The 24,660-nt window shown below is 41.9% G+C and overlaps 1 protein-coding gene across 3 annotated transcripts in view; it reads right to left on the bottom strand.

The window, feature by feature from the left end:
* The window catches only part of sipa1l1 (signal-induced proliferation-associated 1 like 1), a 139,333-nt gene that overhangs the window by 89,585 nt on the left and 25,088 nt on the right, over positions 1–24,660 (bottom strand). For all 3 annotated transcript variants that reach the window (XM_080453627.1, XM_080453626.1, XM_080453628.1), the window contains exon 2: positions 4,035–4,302. The gene's annotated coding sequence lies outside the window, so the exon portion shown is untranslated. The remainder of the gene's footprint in view (positions 1–4,034; positions 4,303–24,660) is intronic.

The following is a 24,660-nucleotide window of genomic DNA, read 5'->3' as shown; positions in this document are numbered from 1 at the left end:
TAGACACCATAAAGGTCCTAAAAAACATATGGTAAAAAATAATACACCTTAAAAGTTTAGTACAAAGAGAAATATAGATGTGATAATTGTGATTTGAACATTTTCTGCTAGTTTTTGGCTGTTTATGTCCTGAAATAGAGTCAAGATGTGCTTGAATCTTTAAAATAACCACTTTAATGAATTCCTTGGGTCAAAATGATATAGAAAATGTGTTCATTTGTCGCTGTATGTTGTTTACTTCAAGAGTTATGGTATTCTCTGTTATCTCCATGTTATGGTTTGGGTTGGGGGTAGGTGTCAGAAATGGTTAAAAATAAACCCCATGGGACATTAGTTGACAACGGCAACAAGAAGAAATCATAACTAGACACCTTTAGGGTCCTAAAAAAAACAGGTTACAGAGATGTGTTTTTGGGGTGCTCACGGAGCCTCTAAAGTGCCCTACTACTAACAGTATGAAAAAATCACACCCTGTGTGAAGTGGGCGGTGTCTTCCTAGCTAACCACAATACTGAATGGAGTCAACCAATATATATGCTTTGATCTGAAAGAGCCACTTAGTGTCAGCATGTGTCTTGCTAGCTAATCACAATACTGAATGGAGTCGATCAATCATGTACAAAAGATAAATACATTTATCTTTTGTAAAACACACTTTATGATGGACAAAACCATAACTTAAAAAAAACAATAAATTGTTTTTTTTTAAGTTATGGTTGCTTATATAGGGCTATGCACATGTGTCATGTGACACTGGCCAATCACAGTCCTGAATAGATTGTGATTGGCCAATCACAGCGCAGGATAATTGTACAAATTTCCAAACCTCACTTTTAGGGCCGGTTTCACTGCCCAAGATATTTGTACATTTTTCCAAATCTCACTTATAGGGGCGGTTTCACCGCCCAAAAACGTGTTTCTATGTCAGTGGTTCTCAAACTTTTTCATGTCAAGGACCCCCAAAATTATATGTATTTGGCCACGACCCCATCTCAAAATATTTTGTTCCAGGGACCCCCAGAAGCAAAGATTTGAGTAAAAAAATGTTTGCTTTAAAACAATATAATAATCCAAGATTTGCACATATTTTCATGATTTTTCAAAAATAGCTGCAGATCTGCCGCGCTATGAGCTTGTATATCTGCTATTTTTGTAATAGCCAAAGTGTAATATAGTGCTTTTTAGCTCAAATCAAAAAATGACACAGATGCGTCCCAGGTCTCAATGGGTTAAAATATCATCTTATTTTGTTTATATATATAGGCAAAACGATAATGGGGAAACAACGTGACATCAACTTTATTTTGTACTCTTTTCCTGAGCTTCTGAAGTACAGGCGGGTAGGTCGGAAGCATTTGGAAATTGTGGGAGGTAAGCTAACGCATCTGTGTGTTGAGAGACCACAATCTCCCCTCAGTCCCTGACCATTGGTACACAAGTCAAGTCCCATTCATTCTACTTCCTGTCGGGGAGCAGACGCAGAGGCAGAGATGGAACTATTATGGAACCACAGTGATTGGATACCGTCTTCTTCACCTGACAGTCACTGTCAAGTGCATGGCCTTCACTTGGAAGTAATTGGAACATTTTAATGCTACAGCACTCTCTCTCTCTGTGTGTGTGTCTGTGTGTGTGTCTGTGTCTGTGTCTGTGTGTGTGTGTGTGTGTGTGTGTGTGTGTGTGTGTGTGTGTGCGTTACTTAGGGACCAATATGGAAAGTGTTAACCACTGTCAACCCAGCGTCCCTACTTAGGTGCAAGTCAAAAATATTCCAACATTTTTTCAAACATTAAAAAAATTGAAAAAATAGTCGATCTATAAACTCACAACACGTTATAATGCAACATGTTGTGAACTTGTAGATCGTCAATTTTCCCAACACCCCCCCCCCCCTCAGACACACACACTATTGACCCCCTACTACTGTGATATCTTCTTATGGTCTATGGTTATGGTATGTACATGCTTAGGCTAACCTGCTTTGAAGAGCCGCCCCACTGGTCGTTACTCTGAGCTTTCTCACAAAACAAAAAAACGTTGTCCCTCCTCCATTCGCCCCGCAAACCACACCTCACTGACGCCGCCGACAGCACCTATAAACCTCTCCAAAGGCCGAGGGAAACCCCAAATATTTCAACCAGATTATCGTTTCATCTAAACGTTTCCATATGTGGGATCTTATTTATAACCTATGCCCATATAAGTCGACCTTGACTAAATGGTTGTCTGCGCTCTGCTATGTGGGATATGCTTCGCTATTCCCATTGCAGATGTACACCTTTACAAATGTCCAATACGCTGTGTGCATTTATTAGTAGTGGGGGGTGAGGGGAGGGGGATTGTATTAATTCACAAACAACTACAGTTGTAATTAACGAAAAGGCAAATTGTTTTTAAGCCATTTAGACCTGAGGCAGATTCTAAAAACGCCTTCTAATTCCTGACCTAAGTTTTCTGAAAAACTTCAAATATGTATTAAAAAAATGACAAAAAAAATGTTGCTATATATACTGTACATAGCAACAAGAACCCCAAAAGGGTTTCCCGTCCTGAAAGGTATAGTTACAAATAGGGGTTCCCGCCCCCAAAATGGGTTAACTCATTAAAACCGGTATACAAGCTCACGGCGCGTCACATCGTGCCGCGCTGCCAGCTTGTACATCTGCTATTTTTGAAAAATCTTGAAAGTGTGAGAACTACTGATGTGGAAGGCATTCGTAGAATCGGCCTCAGGTCTTAATGGGTTAAAGTGACAAACATAAAGAGATTATTCTGTCACATGATTATGATTATATGATTCTATTCCATGTGATTATGTGTCTCAGTCAGAGTCACAAATGGTGTCAGTGAGTCTGCCCTGAAGGGGGGGCCTTGAAGTCACAATGTACCTGTGTGTGTGTGTGTGTGTGTGTGTGTGTGTGTGTGTGTGTGTGTGTGTGTGTGTGTGTGTGTGTGTGTGTGTGTGTGTGTGTGTGTGTGTGTGTGTGTGTGTGTGTGTGAGAGAGAGATAGAGAGCAAGAAAGTGAGACAAAAGAGAAAAGAGTGTGAAAAGGAACAAAAAAAGAGAGGGGGAGAGAAAGAAACAGTGGGAGAGAAAGAGAGAGGGGGCTAGAGAGGCAGAGAGATCAAAGGCCAGTGTTAACGGGTTCATACTTAGTTGGGCACCAGTGTCACCTGCGAAAATACCTGATCTACAGTATAAGCAACGCATCACATTGTGACAGCGGTGTGAGCTTGTAGATCGGGCAGTTTGTGGCATGCCACACCGCCACGTAACTAATAGAATAATTTTATTGGCATCAATAATGATAATAAAATAATAATAGACATGCAACGATTCACTCAACTCACGATACGATTTACGATACTAGGTTCACAATACTATTTTTCACGATTTTTTTAAACAAAATAATTTTCCAGACAAAATAATGTCCAAAAAAATATATTTCTCTTACACAAATCAATTTTTTTTTAGAATACTGTGTTTTCTCTTATCCTCTTTTCAATACAGTAGCAAATGACTGAAAACTTTTTTTTTATCAATTCTCTTACAAAGATCCGGTATTATTATTATTTTTACGCGCCCTCTGCCGTTTGCACCGCGATACATTTTTTTATAAATCGATTTAAATTGTCACCAGTTGATTTTAATCGATTTCCGATAAATCGCTACATGCCTATAAAATAATAACAAATCTAAGAGGCATTAACCTTCACCCCCATCCATCAATATGGCCCATATGTCTGCTGTCCCTGGCAGTGCCATGGACATGCAGGAAGACACACACACACACACACACACACACACACATAATATACCAGTGGTTTTCAACCAGTGGTCAGGGGACACCAAGTGGTCCTTGAGGGAGTACCAGGGGGTCCTCAGCAAAATTAGTTAATAGCGTCACGACCATTTTTAACCACTTAGCTTTGGCTATTAAAAAATAGCAGATATACAAGCTCATAGCGCGGCACCGAGTGAAAACCACTGATATATACACATAAAACACATTCAGCCATACTCTCTCCCTCACCTTCTACACAACGCTTCTCGCCAACTCTCTTCCGTCTCTTCTTGCTCGCTCTCTCCCCGAACGTAGGAGTTAGTACGTGGGAGGGGAGGAGAGCGGCGATAGTGGAGCCGCGAGGAGGAGGAGGAGGTGTGAGGGAGGAGAGGAGTGTGGAGCCAGTGCTGGAACACAGTGTGCTGCTTCTCTCTCTCTCTCTCTCTCTCCTAGATGAGGGTCTCCTGCTCTCCACTTCTCATCTGAACGGAGGATTACTGGCCTCGGTGTGTCATTCCTACAGAGTGGGACAGACAGAAAAGCATATCAACAACAATACCTCAACACCAAACACTCTCCCCACAGTCACAAATGGGAAACATTTGACATTTAACCCATGACGTAACAGAATGCTTGAGTTTCCATTATAGCCAAATACAAGTAGGGTTCAGGGTTTTGATTGGTTTGCCCGGCCACAATATGACTTTTTTTGATGACATTGGTATCCGCAATTTATATAGGGAGGAACAAAATTTGTGGGACATGAAATGAAGCATTGCGTTGAGTTCATGCAGGACATAATAATGGATTTTATTTATAATGCACTTTACATTTGTGAAAATCTCAAAGTGCTACAACAGAACTTGCATAAAAAGAATCATCACAGCACTAAAAAACAACTAAGAAACTGAAACAAAACATTTAAAACATGAGCGCATAAAGCCTAGAGGTAAAACCAGTGTAGCAGGAGGAAAAGATGCTTTGTTAAAAATGTAGGTCTTGAGTCCTCTCTTAAAAGAGTCAATCGACTGTGGTGCTCTCAGGTGGGCAGTTCCACAGTTGGGGGGCGGACGAGCAGAAGGCCTGGTCGCTCATGGTACGTAGGTTGTTCTTCGAGGTTTTGAGGAGGTTAAGTGTTTGAAGAGTGTAGGTTGCGGGTCGAGGGTTGTGGGGAGACTAATTCCTTGAGGTAGGAAGGAGCGTTGCCGTGGATGCACAGATGAGTCAACAGGGATACCTTGTATTCGGTCCGGAAAGAGACGGGAAGCCAGTGGCGTGAACGGAGGATGGGTGAGATGCGTTTGTGTTTGCTCACTCTTCTGGATGTACTGGAGCCATTGAAGGCTCTTGCTAGGGATCCCGATGAGAAGTGTGTTACAGTAGTCCAACCTGGAGGAGACGAAGGCGTGGACACGTTTTTCGGAATCCGCTAGCGTGAGTGTGGGGCGGAGTTTTGAAACGTTTCTGAGGTGGAAGGACGACGTTTTGCAGAGATGTCTAATGTGGGCGAGAGTCCATTTTTACTCCCAGGTTAGTGACAGCCGGTGAGAGGGGAAGGTCCTGTCCGGGGAAGGTCATGCTGGTTATGGGGGATGCTTTTATCTGGAACTGTTGGTTGTTTCTCATCCACGCCTTTATCTCCTCCAGGCAGGGGGGTGAGAGTGGATAAGGGCGGTGGTTGATGATGAGGATGATGATGACGGCGACGGAGTGGCAGAGGGGGTTGGGTTGGTTTTTTTTATGACATGGGAGTCATACGTGGCCCCCAGCTGTGATCAGCTGTCAGTCTACTGATTTAACCCATTAACACATTGACCGCCAGAGGTTAATCTCATAATGTACTCACCAGTGCCAACGTTTTATTGTTGTTTTTTGTTTTTTTCAGGTCGCCATAGGCCCCGTTAAAATCCTTTAGATTGCGCGATCCACTGTTTGTAAACAACGGGCACATGTCCTGGTGTCTACTCGTCGAGACCGCGTGTCAAACGGAGCCGCCATGTTTGAGTTCTGATCGTTTATGTTAACATGGGAAATGCGAGGATGAAAAACTACATGTTTACAGGGGCTTTTACAGGGGTTTTTGTGTACGACTTAGAATGGAGACAGACGGGAAACAAAAAACGAGATCGCACTTCCGGTCGACATCGGGTGGTGTTACACTGAAAATGGTCCCCCTAGAAAATTGAAAAAAAAAAGAAATTCGAAAAAAAGGAAAAAGCACCACAGCCCGTAGGCTACGGGATCGGCGCTTAACCGTTGGATTTAACGGCCCGTAGAACTACGGGCCCGGCGGTAAATGTGTTAAGACCTGAGGTTCCGATTCTACAAAATATTTAGATTTTCTTTTTTTTATAAAAATAATAATATATATATTCAAAGATTTGCACAAATTTTCCAAAAATAGCAGATCTATGAGCTTGCAGATCTGCTATTTTTGAATAGGCAAAGAAATCTAAAATGACACAGATGCGTTCCAGGTCTAAATGTTAATCAAGTATTTCTCATTTCTACACACCAATCGCAGCTCATTCTCACAACAAGACAAGTGCATTTAACAATGGCTCCCTCCTGCACTGGATCTCAGCTATTTGCTGCCACACACACTGCTGTCGGCAAGGAGCTTCACCACCAGCCCAGCCTCCACCCTTCTAATTCAGAGTCTTGTCTGGCCCAAAAGTAAAAAGACATCTTGCATGTCTCTAAAGTTAAACTGAAAGGTTATGTTTTGCATGGCTCTAAAGTTGAACTGAATTTATTGTCTTTCTTTGGGCCCGCTTTTAACACATTGACTGCCAGAGTTTATTCATAATGTACTCACCCCTGTGCCAGCAATTTGCGTGTTTTTTATATTTTTTTGTTTTGTAATTTTTCATTCAAATACATTCTCTGATTGTGTTGTCAAGCACCTACGATTGTTCCACCAGTAGAGAGCAGCACATCCAAACATTGATCACCTCGCTCACCCCCTCCCAAACAGGCCCACGTCATATCCGGTCATTCAAAGGATGTGACGTTTTCGACAATTCCCGGCCCGCTGATCGGCCTGAAAACGATGTGATACACTACGACGATGACTGTTAGTCACCCGGACCAAAGAAAATAGAAGTTGAGCTGTCCGTTTGTCTTTTATACCGTGTGAAAAACCGTGTTTTTCCTTATTCTGGCCGAAAATCACCGGAGAAAAACAACGTGACCCGGAAAAGATTTTTTTTTTTACATCCGGCTCCGGGTGAGTGTGACGTAAGTGGAAAACGAAAGTGTTGATGAGAAATAAAGACAGCCGTGCGATCACAGATTAAACAATGAAAATTCAAAACAACGCGTCAACCCGTTCTTTGGAATCCTGGCACTCAAGCGATGGATTTGAAAGAACGTGTTGACGCGATCTTGGCACTGTATGTATTAATATACGCTATACCCATGGGAGTCTTTTCTTTTTTTTTGGCGGTGACGAGGACACTGTAACAATGGTTTGCCTTCGGCTCAATACGAGGTTATTTAAATGCAGGAGCTGCTGGCCTATAGCAGAAAGGGAACTGGCTGGACAGTAACACAGTAACCTTGACAACGGATAGGCCAGGGGCTCACAGGACACACACACACACGTTTCTCAGACAAAATAAATGTAAAAATGGTATTACTGTACTAGGTACAGGATAACAGACACTGTTTGGTGACTTGTACTGACATCACACTGAGAGAGAGTGGATGAAATCAACCCAATAATGTCCGAAATGGGAAATTTGTTATGATTGTGTTCATGTAAAAAAATGGTGACTACCTCTATTTTAATACACACTGTAAATCCCCTTGGATAAAAGGCGCTATACAGTATATGCAAGATTCACCATTTTATCTGAAAGAATGTGGAGACATTTAGGTGGGTGCGTTTGTTGTGTAAATAAATATGTGCCGCGCAAATGAAACCCAACTTGATCTCACACACAGAGTGAAGTACTTAGACACCAGCACAACATACGCGAAGCCTTGCAAAGTCACACAGAAAAGATACAGCATGAAGACAGGCCTGCATGCCAGTCCATAATGAAGATGTAAACATCACCCTGTCTGTCATCACCACTGTGTTCCTTTAGCCCCCCCCCCCCCCCCCCCCACACACACCACAACCACCATGCTTACAGTGAGGAAGCTCCCCTTCCTGGGGGGACGCTCAGAACTAAAACGTTGCAAGTTGCAAAACTTAAGAAGGAGGTCCACAGTTCCTCCCAGCACAACAAAAGACGGGGCTGGGGCCATATGGCTGCACCGACAACCTATAGTACCCCTCACAACGCTACGGGCCTAGGCTGACAGGCCCCTGGCTCACGGAGAGATTAATGGTGCAGATTAAAAAACCCAAAATAATACTGTCAAGAGATACCGGAGGAGGGAGGGTGGGGGGGGGGGGGTTGTAAAGTGTCAATATGTGGCATAGATAGATAGACTATATATGGAGGGGAAGTAGAACAAGAAAGATAGTTTTTTTTTCTTTCTCTGTGTAAGGTGTGGAACAGAGAAAGTGCTTGAGGCAGCAAAAAGGAAAAGAGGAAGAACGAGGCAGAGGGATAAAAGACAGCGGGTGAAGATGAGAGAAGGAGAAGAAAAGCAGGTGACAGAGAGAGAGAGAGAGAGAGAGAGAGAGAGTTGGGTGTGAGCCAGCCATGTGGACAGCATTAAACGCCAAACAGAGTCTCTCTACCTCCTCTAGTACACTAGAAGAGATATCAATCATAGATTCCACTGACTGTAGGAAGACCTGCCGTCATTTCCTCCCTCCAGACCCTTCCAATTAGCTCAGACAACATTCCCAACAGCGTCTGCTTTGGTGTAGGGCTAGTGGTTCTCAACCAGTGGTCCCGGGGACCACCAGTGGACCTTATGGGGGTTCCAGGTGGTCCCTCAGCTAAATGATGGAGAGCTGGTAACCAAATGGACCCTTATAGATCTTTAACTCTTCAGAGTGTAAAATGAAACCAATTGGTTTCATTTTATGCTCTCAATAGTTAAATTATTGTTAAACATCTGCATTACTTAAAAGGTAGGGTAAGTGATTTACTTTGGTTAAAATAAGTGTTAAATAGCTCTATATTGTGATAGTACTCATTGCTATAGAGTGTTTGTTCAGTAAAAGGAGTCTCCCATGTCTCTCCAGCTCTTTATTAAACAGAAAATGCATTTTCAGTGCTCTCTCCTGATTGGCTTAAATGTTGTCACCTACCTGAAAATGTACTATATTCTGTTTACTAAAGAGCTGTAGAGACCCCATGTGACCGAACAAACACTCTGTAGCAACGATTACTATCACAATATAGTACTTTAACCTTTTTAACAACCCCCCAACCCCCCACTTACCCTACCTTTAATTTACAAGAAGTCTACACAATTTGAGAATGTAGAAAGAATTGTTATTTTGATCAACGTTTGCCTGTTATCTCTCCTATGGTACCAACATCAATACAGCATGGAATTGTACACAAGTACAAAATATTCGAAATCTTGGGTCTGAGAGTCAGAATCTCATCAAATGGTGATCCGTGGCTCAAATGCCGAATGAATAATGGACCTTGATATGAAAAGGGTTGAAAACCACTGGTGTAGGGGAACCCGTGGCTATGGAAGAGTCAAACTTTACCATGAACTTAAGCATAACCTATAAACGTTACCCTCTAACAAATGTCACTAGGCTTGATTCCAATGTCAACTCCAAGATGGAGCACACTAAAAGCGGTAGTCAAGATAGTTAAAACTGCTTGACCATGTAATGTGGTTCCTCTGTTAGCCCGCTTAGATGGCAATACGAGTAGGTACGAGATACACAAGACGGCTACTTATGGCCAATTACGCCAACACTTCTAAGAGTTAATAGGTTAATGTGTCTCTGAACCTGAGATACATCACACCTCACCTGCCATGGTGTGCTAGGCTATTTCTCTGGTCTCTAATGGGGATTTCATTAACAAGACGGGCGAGATTATCCATGAGATTAAGTGCATTAAGCTGAATTTAAGTGTATTACTGAGAAAGAGAGATAAGGCTAACATGACCTGATGGGACTTCAAAACATTTAAATCACTGCTATTGTTGTTTTAAACCACTGTTTTTTTGTGCTTGTGTTTTTTTAAACAGAAGAGTCCTGTTGCAATGTAGAATGTGTAGAATGTGGAAAACTAAAACACGCCTTTGAAAAAGGATTTCAACCATGGTTTCCACTGATCACAAACAAGTATATAGACTACACTTCCAAGAAACACCTGTCCCAGAGAACTAGAAACCAGAGAGCCATCATTTTAATCTGTGATCTCATCAAGAGACAAATCCTCTTGCTGTTCCACTTGCAACAATGAATCTTCAGGGACTCAAAATAACGTCTGAGTTTTGAAATCCAAAGTAGATTTATTTCTCTTTGGCGATAACGGCTAATAACTCCATGTCCTGAGTCCATTTCGGCCTCCTGTTGTAACCGATCTAAGATTTGTACCTTCATTACCTTCAAGAGAGTCTTGTTGTTAAAGACATATGCACAGGATTATTTTAGAGCATAAAAATCTGGGGGGGGGGGGGGGAGAGAATTAAAAACAGAACAACTCGTTTCCCTGTGGTTACTTTGAATTGTGACCATGGATTATGTGGTGTTGCGTTTCAAAGGCACACATGGGTGAAGACTAAATGATATGGAACACTTCTGAAAACGGATATGCTTTAAGTTGCTGATGTGCATTCTGTGTGTTGTCATCTTAAGGCACGCAGTAATTTCCGCTGTCATGATTGATGGACACAGTTCATTGGACAGTTCATTTGAAGACCCCTTCACTGACGACAGACACAACTTCAAATGGAGCAGACAGACATGATTCACACAGTACATCGTCCTTGATGAAAGAAGCATCACAACACGTCTTTCAGTTCCTTGAACCCAACTCCCGCGGGCCACATTTTAAATCCCACCGCCTGGTGTAACTGCGGGAGATAACAAGTACAAGGCCAATCAGAAACACGGTCTAATGGTCTCATCAAAGTCATAAGTGAGAATAATAAAGTAGTACAGGACTTATTAACACAGCCATGGTCTACTGTAATGAAGGCTCTTCATTAATAGCTCTTCAGGCTATTCCATTTATACTCGCAATGCTTGGGTATAATAGGCATGTCACAATTATGACACAATGGCCTAATCGCAATTATTTGAGATAATCGCAAACCTTTTCATGTCAAGGACCCCCAAAATGATATGAATTTGGCCGCGGACCCCCATCTCAAAATATTTTTTTCCAGGGACCCCCAGAAGCAAAGATTTGAGTTAAAGTGTTCGCTTTAAAAGAATATATATTCAAAGATTTTCATACATTTTCAAGATTTTTCAAAAATAGCAGATCTACAAGCTCGTAGCGCGGCACTTGGTGCTGCGCTATGAGCTTGTAGATCTGCTATTTTTGAATAGCTAAAGTGTATAATAATGCTTAGCTTTTTAGCTAAAAATTTAAAATAAAACTGAGATTCAGGGTAAAGGGGAGAATACGTTTATACAAAGTAAAAGGTAAACAACACACCTACGTCCTGTGTTGTGACAGAACACAGCTGTTAAACACACACTCATTTCCTCTCCATAGAGATGGCCTGGGTTTCCTGTTGTGGGGGGTTGTAGATCTGCTATTTTCGCCAAACGCTCACCCCAGAATAGGGAAGCTATGTGGTTGATTAAATTAATGAACACGCATCCAGGCTAAAAAGCTGCTGACACTCACCATGAAAAAACATGAGTGTTTAACTGTGTACCTGCATGGCTGCCCCCCATACCTAGCATGTGTATGCTACACTGCTCAGGTTAACATCTTTGATTCCCGCTATTTGAAGTGAATCAATTTAGTAGAGTCTGAGAAATAGTAGCCTACTGTAAGACTTGGCCTCAAGTGTTTCTACGGCTGCATTTGACTGGGCCTGCCAAAAGCTGCACACACAGTCGTTTTGAATTAACGCACGAGCCAGCTCAATGGTATTTTTCAAGAGATGCCACAGTTTGCTGCTGGAGGGGACGTTTTTTTATCCAGTCCATTTAATCCAAGATAAGCAAGGAAGAGTCACACTGAATATGGTGTCCCCATGTTGAACTTTAAGGGGTTCCAACTTCCTAATGCAGATATTCAACATTTTCAGTGGTGGAAAAAGTACTAAATTTTTTTTACTTAGTAAGTAAAAGTCCGGAATTCCAAATTTACTTGAGTAAAAGAACGAAAGTATTGGTATCAAAATGTACTTAAGAGTACCAAAAGTAAAAGTACTCATTATACAGAATGTCCCATTTCAAGTTTTCAAATGTATACAAATCTTTTGAAAATAGCAGATCTACAAGCTTGTAGATCTGCTATTTTCAAATGGACGAAATGTATATGGGGCTTAAGTGGTTACTGTATGTTTTGTAATAATAATCAAAATCTACAAAGTAACTAGTAACTAAAGTTTTCAAATAAATGTAGTGGAGTAAAAGTACAATATTTGGATCAGAGAAATTGAAAATACTCCAGTCAAGTAAAATATACCTCAAAATTGTACTTAAGTACAGTACTTAGTTACTTTACACCACTGAACATTTTGCTAATGGAGCCATTACGTTTGGCGTCTGGATAGGCTTCAGACCACTGCACAAATCCAACCTCAAGGACCACTTTACCAAATGTTCTGTAAAACCTAAGGTTAGACACGGCACAGAACTGGTGGCTACAAAATAGGGAAGTGAATAGGTCTCCTGTAGCTCTTGAAATGGGTCTTTGTCTCGCATATAGGCCAACACTAATGTGTTTTTCATTCCTGATCTCCAAACCCATTCTTTAATTCTGGATTGAACCTAGTAGGATCCATTACCATCTGGCCAAACTCTACACTATTAATGCAGACTACAGATCTGAACCTACTCTAAGATGCATCCCCTATTGTTTTGTGCAAATTGGCGTTCAGCCTAATGTGGCTGGCTAATGATCCACCCACACCAGGTGGGGGGTGGGAGAGAATGGAGACTCAGACCAATTTCTATGCTGTGCAAACAGTTATGCACTCACACAAGCACCCACGTAGTCTTTTTCCTCCTATACACACACAGATACATGGCTGACACAAAGATGGAGTTGCCCTCATTTTAGACACACATTAGCTCAACATTAGCCCAACCGTTTTCACTTAACCATCCATAACAGTACACCCACTCTCCACTGCTGGACGAGCATCGTCCATGTGTGGTTTGATCACCAAAGCTGTGCATTCAGCAGTACGACAGTAGCTCTGCTAAGCTAACTACGCAACTAGCTTTGTATAGGCCTGTCACGATTATTACATAATAGTCTAATTGCAGTTTTTTGAGATAACCGCAATTGTTTTTGCATAATCGTCATAATCGTCTCCATGTTGAAAGATTTTCACACATTTTCAAATATTAGAAATAGCAGAAATAGCAGATCTACAAGCTTACAACGCATCAATTCGTGACGCGTTGTAAGCTTGTAGATCAGCTATTTCTGCAATTTTTACATGAATAAAAATGATTAAATACTATATGTCAATAATTTCTTTGTATGTTTCAGTTATTCGTCATATCCATGTGCAATTTTTGATCACGAAGCCTAAAAGGCTTCCAATGTTCAATGCCACAATGCACACAATTAAATTGTTAATCGTAATTATTTGAGTGACAATTAATCGTCAACTTAAATGTGTAATGGTGACTTTTTAGAGACTTGAATAAAGCACAGGGTAAGAAACTCTGCTTCCACCACACCATTTGTTTCTACTGAATGATGACTGCGGTTTGTGCTCAGCCCATGGAGCACATATTGAAAAGGGCCCAGTCATTGGTAGCTGACATGACAACGGTTTTAAATGTCAAAGCCCACACACGCAACACAAACAAGCTTTGTGTTGCTGCTAAGCAGTATGACAGACTTGGACCGGCTCTGGCAGTGAGTGACCACTTCTGCATAGATTGTCGGGGCAAGGCTGAACTCTCACAGGAAGCCCACCATTAGCCACACTCCGACTCAGACTGTTATTATTACAGGTTCGTGATTTACATTCGTGTTTTCCACACATTTAAATAGTGAAGCTGCAGGTTCAGGTGACACTTATATGCAGGCAAAAGGTTAACGAAACAATCTTGTGGTGTGGCCGTAGCCGAGTGATTAGAGAATCAGAAGGAATCGAAGGCCACCCCCTCACCAGTTCAACCCTTGGCGTGCCCAGTCTACATGTCGAAGTGTCCCTGAATACACTTATGGCAAGACTTCACCTATTTTCAACCTATCTTCATCTAATTGGTCCTCACTAATGCTCATGATAATATGGTACCATTTTTGTACACCCCGTCTGTGTCTCAGAGGAGGGCTGTGGACAGTTCAGAACCCGCCTACCAGTGACATCATCGATGGGGAATCCAAGCCAATAGAAACTGCAGGTTTTCTATTTCTGGAAAGTTAGCATGCTAAAATAGAAGCCATTGTTCTCACGCTAATAAAAATCTAAATAAAATAAAACCTGCCTAACGATGATGTTACTGGTAGGCAGGTTTCTGAAGTATGAGACACAGACCAAGTAGGAAAAAATAGTACCATTTTATCATGAGCATTAGGGAGGACCAAATATTATATGAAGATAGGTTGAAAATGGGTGAAGTCGTCCTTTAAGCCTAATGCATACAACAGAACAGGCTAAATGTATTCAGTCAGAGCTTTGGGTGGGTGGTCTCAGAACTGATTTCAAGTGTCCTGCGCCTCAAAGATGTTGAGACTACTCAAACTAGTTCGGCTAACTGTGATTGGTCAGAAGTTGGTCAGTAGTTCAGTGAAGCGAGTGAAAAGCAGCGACAAGTTTGGAAGAGACAGAAGCCAACTTTCAGGAAGTACAAACACCTGAGATTTCTCTCTGGTGACCATTCATAAACACAACCTATCACTAGAAAGGGTGAAACCTCCATACTTCTGACACAAATTCCCCACAGCGGAAGGCTCGCCCCCAAAACACACTCGCTTCCATTACTTTCTGGGACCGCTCGCACCGAGCGGCTCTCTTGTATTCTTGTATTTGTTTTACTGAGGTTAAGGTTGGGAATAAGGTTAGGGTTAGGCTTCGTTTTACTGAGGTTAATATTAGGAATAAGGTTAGGTGTAGGCATACAGTAGCTTTACTGGGGTTACACTTAGGAATACCTGGTGGCGAGTGACGACCGTTCCGAGGTCGGCGGATTTGACCCGGGGTGAGCGTTCTTGTATTCATTAAAAGCATGGCTTGGCTGTAGTGTACACTGCAGTGCTTCAGTAAAGTGTGGCCAAGTGTTCTGGTGGAGTAAGCAGAAACAGCCCCCTAACCACTTATACTTTGGCTATAAAAAAAATAGCAGATATAAAAGCTCACAGTGCGGCATCGAGTGCCATGCTATGAGCTTGTAGATCTGCTATTTAAAAAATCATGAAAGTGTATGCAAATCTTTGAATATATATATTTTTTTAAGTGAACATTTGTAACTCAAATCTTTGCTTCTGGGGGTGCCTGGAACTAAATATGTTTGAGATATTTTTAATAAATATATTTTTTTCAAAAAACTTTAGATTTTCTTTTTTTCTAATCGGCCTCAGGTCTTAATGGGTTAAATGGTTAACTGACAGCACACTAGGTATAAAGTATAAAGATGAAGACTGCTTGTAACAGCCAGGGAGATTCCCAGTTGTGTGATTGAATCAAAGTGTATAAATGTGAATTGTGGCCAATCTCTGGCAGTGCTTCATGTACTCTCCATCCACTCACTCGGCACAGAGAGAAGTGAGAGAATGAGCTGTAGGGTTTGGCCGGGACAAGACAACAGACTCGAAGCCCATCAACGGGGAAGAACAGACGGCCCTGAGAGAGTTGTGTCTGAATTCCTCCAGACACAGCCCCGTCTGGTGGGGGCCATGGAGAGGGCTGGGGGGGTGCGGGGGAGGCTCAGGATAAAGTGCAGAAGAACTCACCAATAATTGCTTTTGCCATGACAGCTTGACTCTAGTTTTTATAGTTTTTAAGTGCTGGTGGAGCTATTGTCTGTTACAGTACATTGTATTGCTGTTATTGTTTGTAGTGTATTGTTTGTGTACTGCATCTCCGACACAGGGAATGCAATTATTTGTCTTTTTTATTATCATTGAGCAGTGGTGTAAAGTAACTAAGTACATTTACTCAAGTACGGTACTTAAGTACAATCTTGAGGTGCTTTTACTTTACTGGAGTATTTCCAATTGTCTAAACTTTTACTTCTACTCCATTACATCTCAGAGGCAAATATTGTACTTTTACTCCACTACAATTATTTGAAAACTTTAGTTACTAGTTACTTTGCAGATATAAATTATTACATTATAAAACATACATTAACCGCTTTAGCCCCATTTTATACCTAGGCTATTTGAAATAGCAGATCTACAAGCTCACAACGCGTCGCGATGCGACGCGTTGCAAGCTTGTAGATCTGCTATTTTCAAACATTTTAGTACTTTTACTTTTGGTACTTTAAGTACATTTTGGTGCCAATACTTTTGTACTTTTACTCAAATAAATGTTTAGTTCCGGGCTTTTACTTATAACAAAGTACTTCTACATTGCAGTATTGATACTTTTACTTGAGTAAAACATTTGAGTACTTTCCCCATCACTGTCATTGAGTGAAATCAAGCACTTTCATGCATAGAGGGAAGACGGGGGGGAAGAGGTGGGACGAATGAGAATGCAATAAGAATCAGGGGAGAAGGAATGAGGGAAAAGAGAGGGCAGCCCTGGTAAAGCCATAGTAGCGCTGGCTGGCAACGGGGGACGCTTTCTGACGCCAAAACCGCAAGTCTCTCCAGATGCTTTCACAGCAAACCCCTGGTACCTTGCCCAGCACAACCTTCTCAGAAACACACAAGCACATAGTATACATTTCTCATTCCGTTTTGTTTTGTGTCATGGGAGAAGAGGCCCCGAAGGCTGCCTATAAAAAGTCAGTTGGGGGAGGATTCATTTTTTTAATGTTTATTCTGTTTCCATTATATAGCACAGATTATATGACAGTCTGGCTAACCCTGCTTCACACTAGCTTGGTTTTTAGGGGATCGCAACTGTCAGATCAAATTATTTAGTATCAATGTCAAGGTCGATCTGAGAAGCATTCTGTGAATGTAAAATGGTGCACAGCTGGTTGGTTCTCTAATCCAATTAGACCTGAGGCCGATTCTAAAAACGGTTTCTAAAAAAACTCAAATATGTATTGAAAATTTACAAAAATGTATGTTGCTATATACTGTACATAGCAACAAGAACCCCAAAAGGGATTCCCGTCTTGAAAGGTATAGTTACAAATAGGGGTTCCCGCCCAAAATGGGCTAACTGTAACATACTGTTGTTGTAGAGGTGAAGCACAGATCTGACCATTAGCCTCCATTTAGCAAGGCCTCTAAAACTACATTTCTTAGGCATAGACTAATGCATACAACAAGCCATCCAATAGGACACACAAGACTGAGATTAAGAATAACATCTTTTTTTCCAAGGGGGATGGCTTCAGTCAAAAGACAAAAACACAAATCATGCTGCCGTCTATTGAACCCAGACAGAGCCTTAGCTCAAGTTGCAGGTCGTCATAAAGGAGATAATGTCCAGATGCCTGCTTTGGAGTCAGGAGAACAGAGGGTTCTGGAGGGGGCTTTTGAAGGAGCCAGTTAGCCATTGAAGAACATCCATCACCAGGAGGTACTAGCGCAGCCGCTTGGGAAATGCAAGTTTCCCGGTTCGATCCCTGTCTCTTTGAGTCTTTGATTTAGTTCTACCTATGATGCCAAACAGCCCCCCACCCCGAGATGAGACAATTATGCCAATCGATTAGATTACTTGGGTGAATATTGACCCATTAAGACCTGAAGCAGAGTCTACAAATGCCCTCTAAATCCCAACAGTTTTCTGAAAAATCTATGTTTCTACATCAGTGGTGCTCAAACCTTTTCATGTCAAGGACCCCCAAAATGATATTTGGCCGTGGACCCCCATCTCAAAAATATTTTGTTCCAGGGACCCCCCAGAAGCAAAGATTTGAGTTAAAAATCTTCGCTTTAAAATAATATATATATTCAAAGATTTGCACACATTTTCACGATTTTTCAAAAATAGCAGATCTACAAGCTCGTAGCGCGGCACTCGGTGCCGCGCTACGAGCTTGTATATCTGCTATTTTTGAATAGACAAAGTTTAAAACAATGCCTTTTAGCTCAAATCAAAAAAATGACACAGATGCGTTCCAGGTCTTAATTCGGTTAAACAGAAGCAAAAATTCCCATGACCGTCACAACCGGAATTACGTAACAGTCATCAAGAAAAAGGAAAAAAAAGCAGTGCTCTTTTAATAATTGTATTCATGCTGATTTGCTCACGCTCAAACACTGGTACTGTTTGGACCAGTGAGCATCCTGTTGAAAATTGTTTGGCTAATGACCAGGACTTTCCTTGTGCTTCTACACAACCCCCTGCAAATGGGCGGCTGCCGTGCCGTGCTGACCAACAAGTCATTGTACCAGTTTCCTCAAAAGGCTACAGTCAGGCAAGAGAGAAGAACAAAAAAACATGGGGATGACATGAGATTATGGAAATACCCTTCCCTCTCTCAACAATGAGACACTTATTCCTGTTGCTGTTCTAATCATAGAGGCTGATGAAAGCCTCCGACTGTACCCGTACAGACGGGGGGGGGGGACGAGGGGGGATTATTATTCCCATGCTCGTGGGCTTTTATTAATTCTGTCAAATGGCGTGCAAAACATTCCAATTGATGGAAAATGAGTTCAAATCGTTCACCCAAATTGCCACTTCAACCAGAGCACTAAATGCATTTCGGGACACAAATTGCCACATGCACCATTAGAGGGTTTTTTCACCGCCGGTGTTGCTGCAAGGAAGCCTTTAACCTGAGAGAATAATTAACACCTTTTTAAAGCGGTTCTTACGTAACCTCCTCAAGGCTCAGTCTTGACTCTAATTCCTCTGCTGGCAGCATTGCTGCATAAAAGCCAAGCCTGCCGCACCGATGTAAAATCAACACCCTTTTTTAACGGGCCACGTAGCCACCTCAAATCCTCAATGTGAGGTACCTACCACTCCGACCATGACTCAGCAAACTGTATAAGCAGCACTAGGCCACTTTAAAAGTTGAATAGTTTGGAAGTTTAGTCTGAAAAGCTCCAGCAAGGTCAGGGCCCAGTATACAAGGAGACCTGGGAGAACTTGACTCTCACACGGTGCATTGAATTTGTGGAGGATTCCACTTCAGAAGGCAGTCCGAGCCGGTGTTAAGCAGCTTTGTCTCTCCGCCACCTCTATCCTCCACTCCAAACCTGTCCTCGCCGTCTCTTAGCCAGAGCTCTCGAGCGACGTCTCGGCTTCACCTCCTCATTCACACGGGGTGACGTTAAGCCTCAATCCATTCGAACAAAAAAAAAAGTCAAAAGTCTTATCTTTTTTTTTCAATGTTACCGCCTGCCGGCAGTGCTTCTGTGTTGAATCTATCCATTTTGATCGTTTTTTTTACTTGCTCCATGGTGTGTGTGTGTGTGTGTGTGTGTGTGTGTGTGTGTGTGTGTGTGTGTGTGTGTGTGTGTGTGTGTGTGTGCCTGCATAGACATCTAGCATGCTGTAGCTGGCCAAGCTTTTCATGAAGCTCCTTCCTGAGCCAGGAGGGGTTCACCCAACGGCCACGAAGGCCTCCAAACTACCGTCACCGTGGTAATAGTCATCATCAGTTGTGTGTGTGTGTGTGTGTGTGCGTGTAACCGGAGAGGTTTTCCACACATCTGTACGGGCTCTGGGGCCTGCTGGCTGTGAGAGGTTGCGACTTGGTCACTGTCAGGAGAGCTCTTGAGAGCGTGAGGACACTAAAAATGTGAGGTAAAGGTATCACCCTGGCCTCCACCTTGGCCAGAGAGCTGGGAAAAGAGAGTGTGTGTGTGTGTGTGTGTGTGTGTATCGTTCACATAAAGAGGTACAGTATGTATCAGACGTGCAGGTAGCCGACCGTGTGTGTGTACGCGTCAAAGCCTGGGAATCATCTGTGCGGAGGAAGGGAGACTGGAAGAGGCGGTGAGGCAATAAAAGCACGAGCAGGCGAGAAAAAACGGGGGATAAATCACTGCACTCTTCCCTTGACACAGAGGAACTCCACAGACCAGAGGAGGAGAGAGGACGGACAGAGGAGAGAGGGAAAGAGAAGAAGAGAAGAAGAGAGGGGGGGGGGTGTGCCGGCAGAGGAGGTAGGAGATCTATGTAGCCACATGAACCCTAGCATCCCTATTCTGGGCATGTCATAGTAGGCGAACATTCAGCGAAAATAGTCAAACTACAAGCTCACAACGTGTTGCGTTGTGAGCTTGTAGTTCGGTTATTTTCGGCGAAAATTTGCCGTATAGATGAAAAAACTGAGGGAGCCCGAGTATAGACCCCTGGGGCACTCTGCAGAGTCAACAAAGTATATACTGTAGGCTTTAAGTGGCTTAGCGTAGGTATCTTAGTGAAAGTGCTCTTTCTCAAGATAAATATAGACAAAAATACAACAAGAGAGAAAAATAGCTTGAGAGAAAGAGGGGAAAGGTGCTCCACAATGTGAGCCCAACAATCTCTGTATCTCTCTCTCTGTCTCTCTTTGACGTGCCGTGATCAATGCTGTCATCTCCTACCCCTGGTGGTCAAGACCAGACCCTGGAAACCAACATGGGTCGGATTGTAGTTTTATGTCTTTTCACCAGCCATTTCACCCAAAAGCAGGCCTCCCCATGTTTTACTCAAGTGAGTGCGTGCATGCGCACGCACGCAGTGGTGGAAAAAGTACTCACATTTTTTACTTAGGTAAGTATCAATACTGCAATGTAGAAATACTCTGTTACAAGTAAAAGTCCAGAATTAGCATAACCTCACAATGCACAAGCTCAAATGGCCGGAATGTATAAGTGTAAAAGTGGTTTTGTAAAAAAAAAATCTAAATCTACAAAGTAACAAGTAATTCAAGTTTACAAATAATTGTAGTGGGGTAAAAGTACAATATTTGCCTCTGAGATGTAGTGGAGTTGAAGTAAAAGTACTGAAAATTGGAAATACTCCAGTAAAGTTAAAATACCTCAAAATAGTACTTAAGTACAGTACTTGAGTACATGTACTTGGTTACTTTACACCACTGCACGCACGCATGTGTGAGTGAGTGCGTGCGTGCGTGTTGCTGAGGGGAAACCAACAGTGTGGTAAATTCTTGGTAATGAACCCTCTAAACCACCACTACAGCACCAGCCCACAGACCCATGCAGGCTCACAGCTCATAAAACCTGCCCAACAAAACTCACTTTCCTTCTTCTCTTCTTTTCATCCCATTCTCACAATCCTCCACTCGTCTTATAAATTATATCATATAAACTGTGCCAAACCATTCAATCCATCAACTCCCAATTTTCTCCCAACTTGTTCCCAATAAGTTGTTAATTATGTTCCCCACACATGTACCTTAAAGGAGGAGTTCACCCAAAAAATTACTTATTTTCTATCAATTACACACCCCATGAAGCCTTGATTTCATGGATTTATTTTTGTTTTTGTGGCATTCCTAAGACAATAATTTGATGACCGTGTGTATTTCCGGTAGGAGACACAAATAATCTACTTTGTGTCTCCTACCGGATACATTAGCCAGTAGGAGACGGGAATCAAATTATTAGCTTAGGAATGCGACAAAAACAAAAAAGAATCCATGGATTCAAGGCTTCATAGGGTGTGCAATTGATAGAAAATAAGTCATTTTTTGGGTGAACTCCTCCTTTAAGCGAGGACCAACAGCTTATAAAGAAGATTAAAGCAAGAATGGAAAAGTGAAAGCTTAACACTTTTAATCTGTAGACGCGCCCTGCGCTTACGGCAATTAGTGTGCGGTTTTGCTCTCGTCCTTCTTTTGCCGAGATTCTGTTACGATTTGAAAGAGAGACAAGTGAGAGTCCCAGGTAGCATCATTAGCAACTTTAGCGGCTTAAAGACAAGTCTGTCGACTTTTGTGGGCTGACAGGCAGCAAAGCTGTCGTTCTCATTTTGTCAAGCTGCAAAATACAAGGTTGGAACAAATTCCTGTTTTGACTTGAGAAACACTCTGGGAAATGTCATGTTACTCTCCACCTCGACTTTGATTGGCAGCACAAAGCTCATTAGCCATTATGCTATAGCTACACCTTGGTGAAAATAAAACAATTAAAAACGGCTGCCAAATAGGCCTGTCACAATTATTACATAATCGTGTAATCGCTATTATTTGAGATAGTCGCAATTATTTCTGCATAATCGTCATAATCGTTTCCATGTTGGAAAATGTTCATACATTTTCAAATACGAAAAAAAAGCAGAAATGGCAGATCTACAAGCTTACAACACGTCATGAAGTGACGTGTTGTAAGCTTGTAGATCTGCTATTTCTGCTTTTTTTTTTTGCAGAAATAGCAGCAAATAGCAGATCTACAGAAAAAAGCTGAAATAGCAGATCTACAAGCTTACAACACATCACTTTGTGACTGCTATTTCTTCTTTTTTTTACAGAGATAAGCTTGTAGAGCTGCTATTTCTGCTTTTTTTTGTAGTATAAAATGATGTCTTTGTATATTCAAGTTATTTGTCAAATCTGCTCTGTGCAATGTCTTATTACAAAGCCTAAAAAGGCAAACAGAAATTTAATTTGTATTTATACGTTCCAATGTTCAATGCCAAAAGCACAATTAAATCGTCAATCGCAATTATTTGTGTGACAATTAATCGTCAACTTAAATTTCCAATCGTGACAGCCCTACTGCCAAGTTCAGACAAAAAACAGGCACTAAGTTCAGACAAAAAAAAAGAAAATAAACTGCATTATCGGCTTTATCAGAGTTGGAATGCACCACATGGCATCACATGCAATACCTGATTTTATGGATCAGGCCTGGGCGTAAAGACGGCTTAAAAGCAGAGGGCTGTGCAGTCCTCATCGGTCAGTGGGACAGGAGACAGATTGACAAGTGCATGTTTAACCCATTAAGACCGGGAACGCATCCGTGTTTCATTTTTAGATTCCTTTGGCTATTCAAAAATAGCAGATATACAAGCTCATAGCGCGGCACCGAGTGCCGCGCTATGAGCTTGCAGATCTGCTATTTTTGAAAAATCGTGAAAATGTGTGCAAATCTTTGAATATATATGTTTTTTTAAAGCGAACATATGTAACTCAAATCTTTGCTTCTGGGGATTCTAAAAATGTCTTCTAAATCCTAACAGTTTTTTTTTTAAACTCAGTGTTGTTCAGTGGTACTCAAACATTTTTCGTGCCAAGGACCCCCAAAATTATATGTATTTCACCGCAGAACCCCATCTCAAAATATGTCGTTCCAGGGACCCCCAGAAGCAAAGATTTGAGTTAAAAAATGTTCGCTTAAAAAATAGATGTATTCAAAGATTTGCACAAATCTTCTAAAATAGCAGATATACAAGCTCATAGCGCTATGAGCTATCTGCTATTTTTGAATAGCCGAAGTATAAAATGTGGTTACACAAGATGCGTTCCCGGTTTGAATGGGTTAATGGCCGTGAGAAACATTGCGCCCGAGTTCCTGTGTAATCCCTGTTCTAAGGGTTGGGGAGGGGAGGGGGGTTGGTCAGACAGCAAGTCTTGTGACACTTTGACAGATGTGGGCCTCCCAAAGGGGCACGCGGGTGAAGAAGATGTAAGGCCCTTTGAATAGAAGGGGGCTGCCGCTAAGCTTTCTGCGGGGGCACCCCTGGCCCTCACAGGCCCACGTCTAAATAGAAGGGGTCAAGCCACTGCTGGGCCAACTGCTGTGCTGTCCTGACGAAAAATATAACACAAAAAAAAGGTGAATGGGGCTGCATTAGAATCAGACCGATGTCAGATTTCTGGGTTCGATGCCAATCCCGATTTCGCAGTCCTAGAACACCGATCACCAATGTTTTGACCAATATTTTGACCAATATTTTTTAATAACCACTTGAGCCCTATACATTTTTTTTTTTAAAGTGAGCTTGTAGATCAGATATGTTTGGAAACATTTAGAAAGTTTTGGCCTATATTGACATGCCCAAAATAGGGACACCAGGTTGAAAGGGGTTAAAAATCGGGACACATCGGCTGCATAACTGCCGATGACGTCAAAAAAGTTAAACGAAATGCAGGCTCTAGGCTGCATCTCCAGCTTTGGTTTTAGCTCCATCTTTTCCTCTCTCTCTCTCTCTCACACACACACTTATGTCACTCTACCTCCATCTGTGCAAGGGAATTTCTCTACACTTCTATCTGCCACCTAACGCCTTCTTTTTTTTTACAATCTATTTCTTCTCTCTCTCTTTCTACTCCTACCCCCTCATTTCTTTGTTTCCCCCCTTTTCTATGTTCCTCTCTCTTCTTCCTCTTTCTCTGTGCTCAGGCTGGAATCTCAGAGCAGTCAGTCAGTCAGTCAGTCAGTCAGTCAGACAGACTGACAGAGCCGGAGGCAAAGTACAGTCTGTTTCTCAGGGAACCCAGAGAATAGTATATGAACCTACTGTACCTCCCCTACACACAGAATAATATGTACCTTCCGCCCCTATACAGGGAATAATGTTTGTGTATGCACCATACCTACCTGTATAGTAAAATATGAGAAATAGAGAATTTTCCTGGTTTTCACATTTACAATTCTAAATAGATTCAGGTTGTGGTTAGGTTTAGGATTAGACATTTAGAAGCTTGGTTTAGTGATTAGAGATAGAAGAGTTATGCCTGATTTACACGTAGTTGCGCACTGGTGTCGTGCACTCAAAAATAGCAGATTTACAAGCTTGTAGATCTGCGTAG

The sequence above is a fragment of the Gymnoscopelus braueri genome (genome assembly GCF_963280865.1).
Source record: "Gymnoscopelus braueri genome assembly, chromosome: 16".
In the NCBI taxonomy this organism is placed as follows: domain Eukaryota; kingdom Metazoa; phylum Chordata; class Actinopteri; order Myctophiformes; family Myctophidae; genus Gymnoscopelus; species Gymnoscopelus braueri.
Note: the sequence above shows the minus strand (reverse complement) of the source record. Positions and strands in the feature narration are given on the sequence as shown.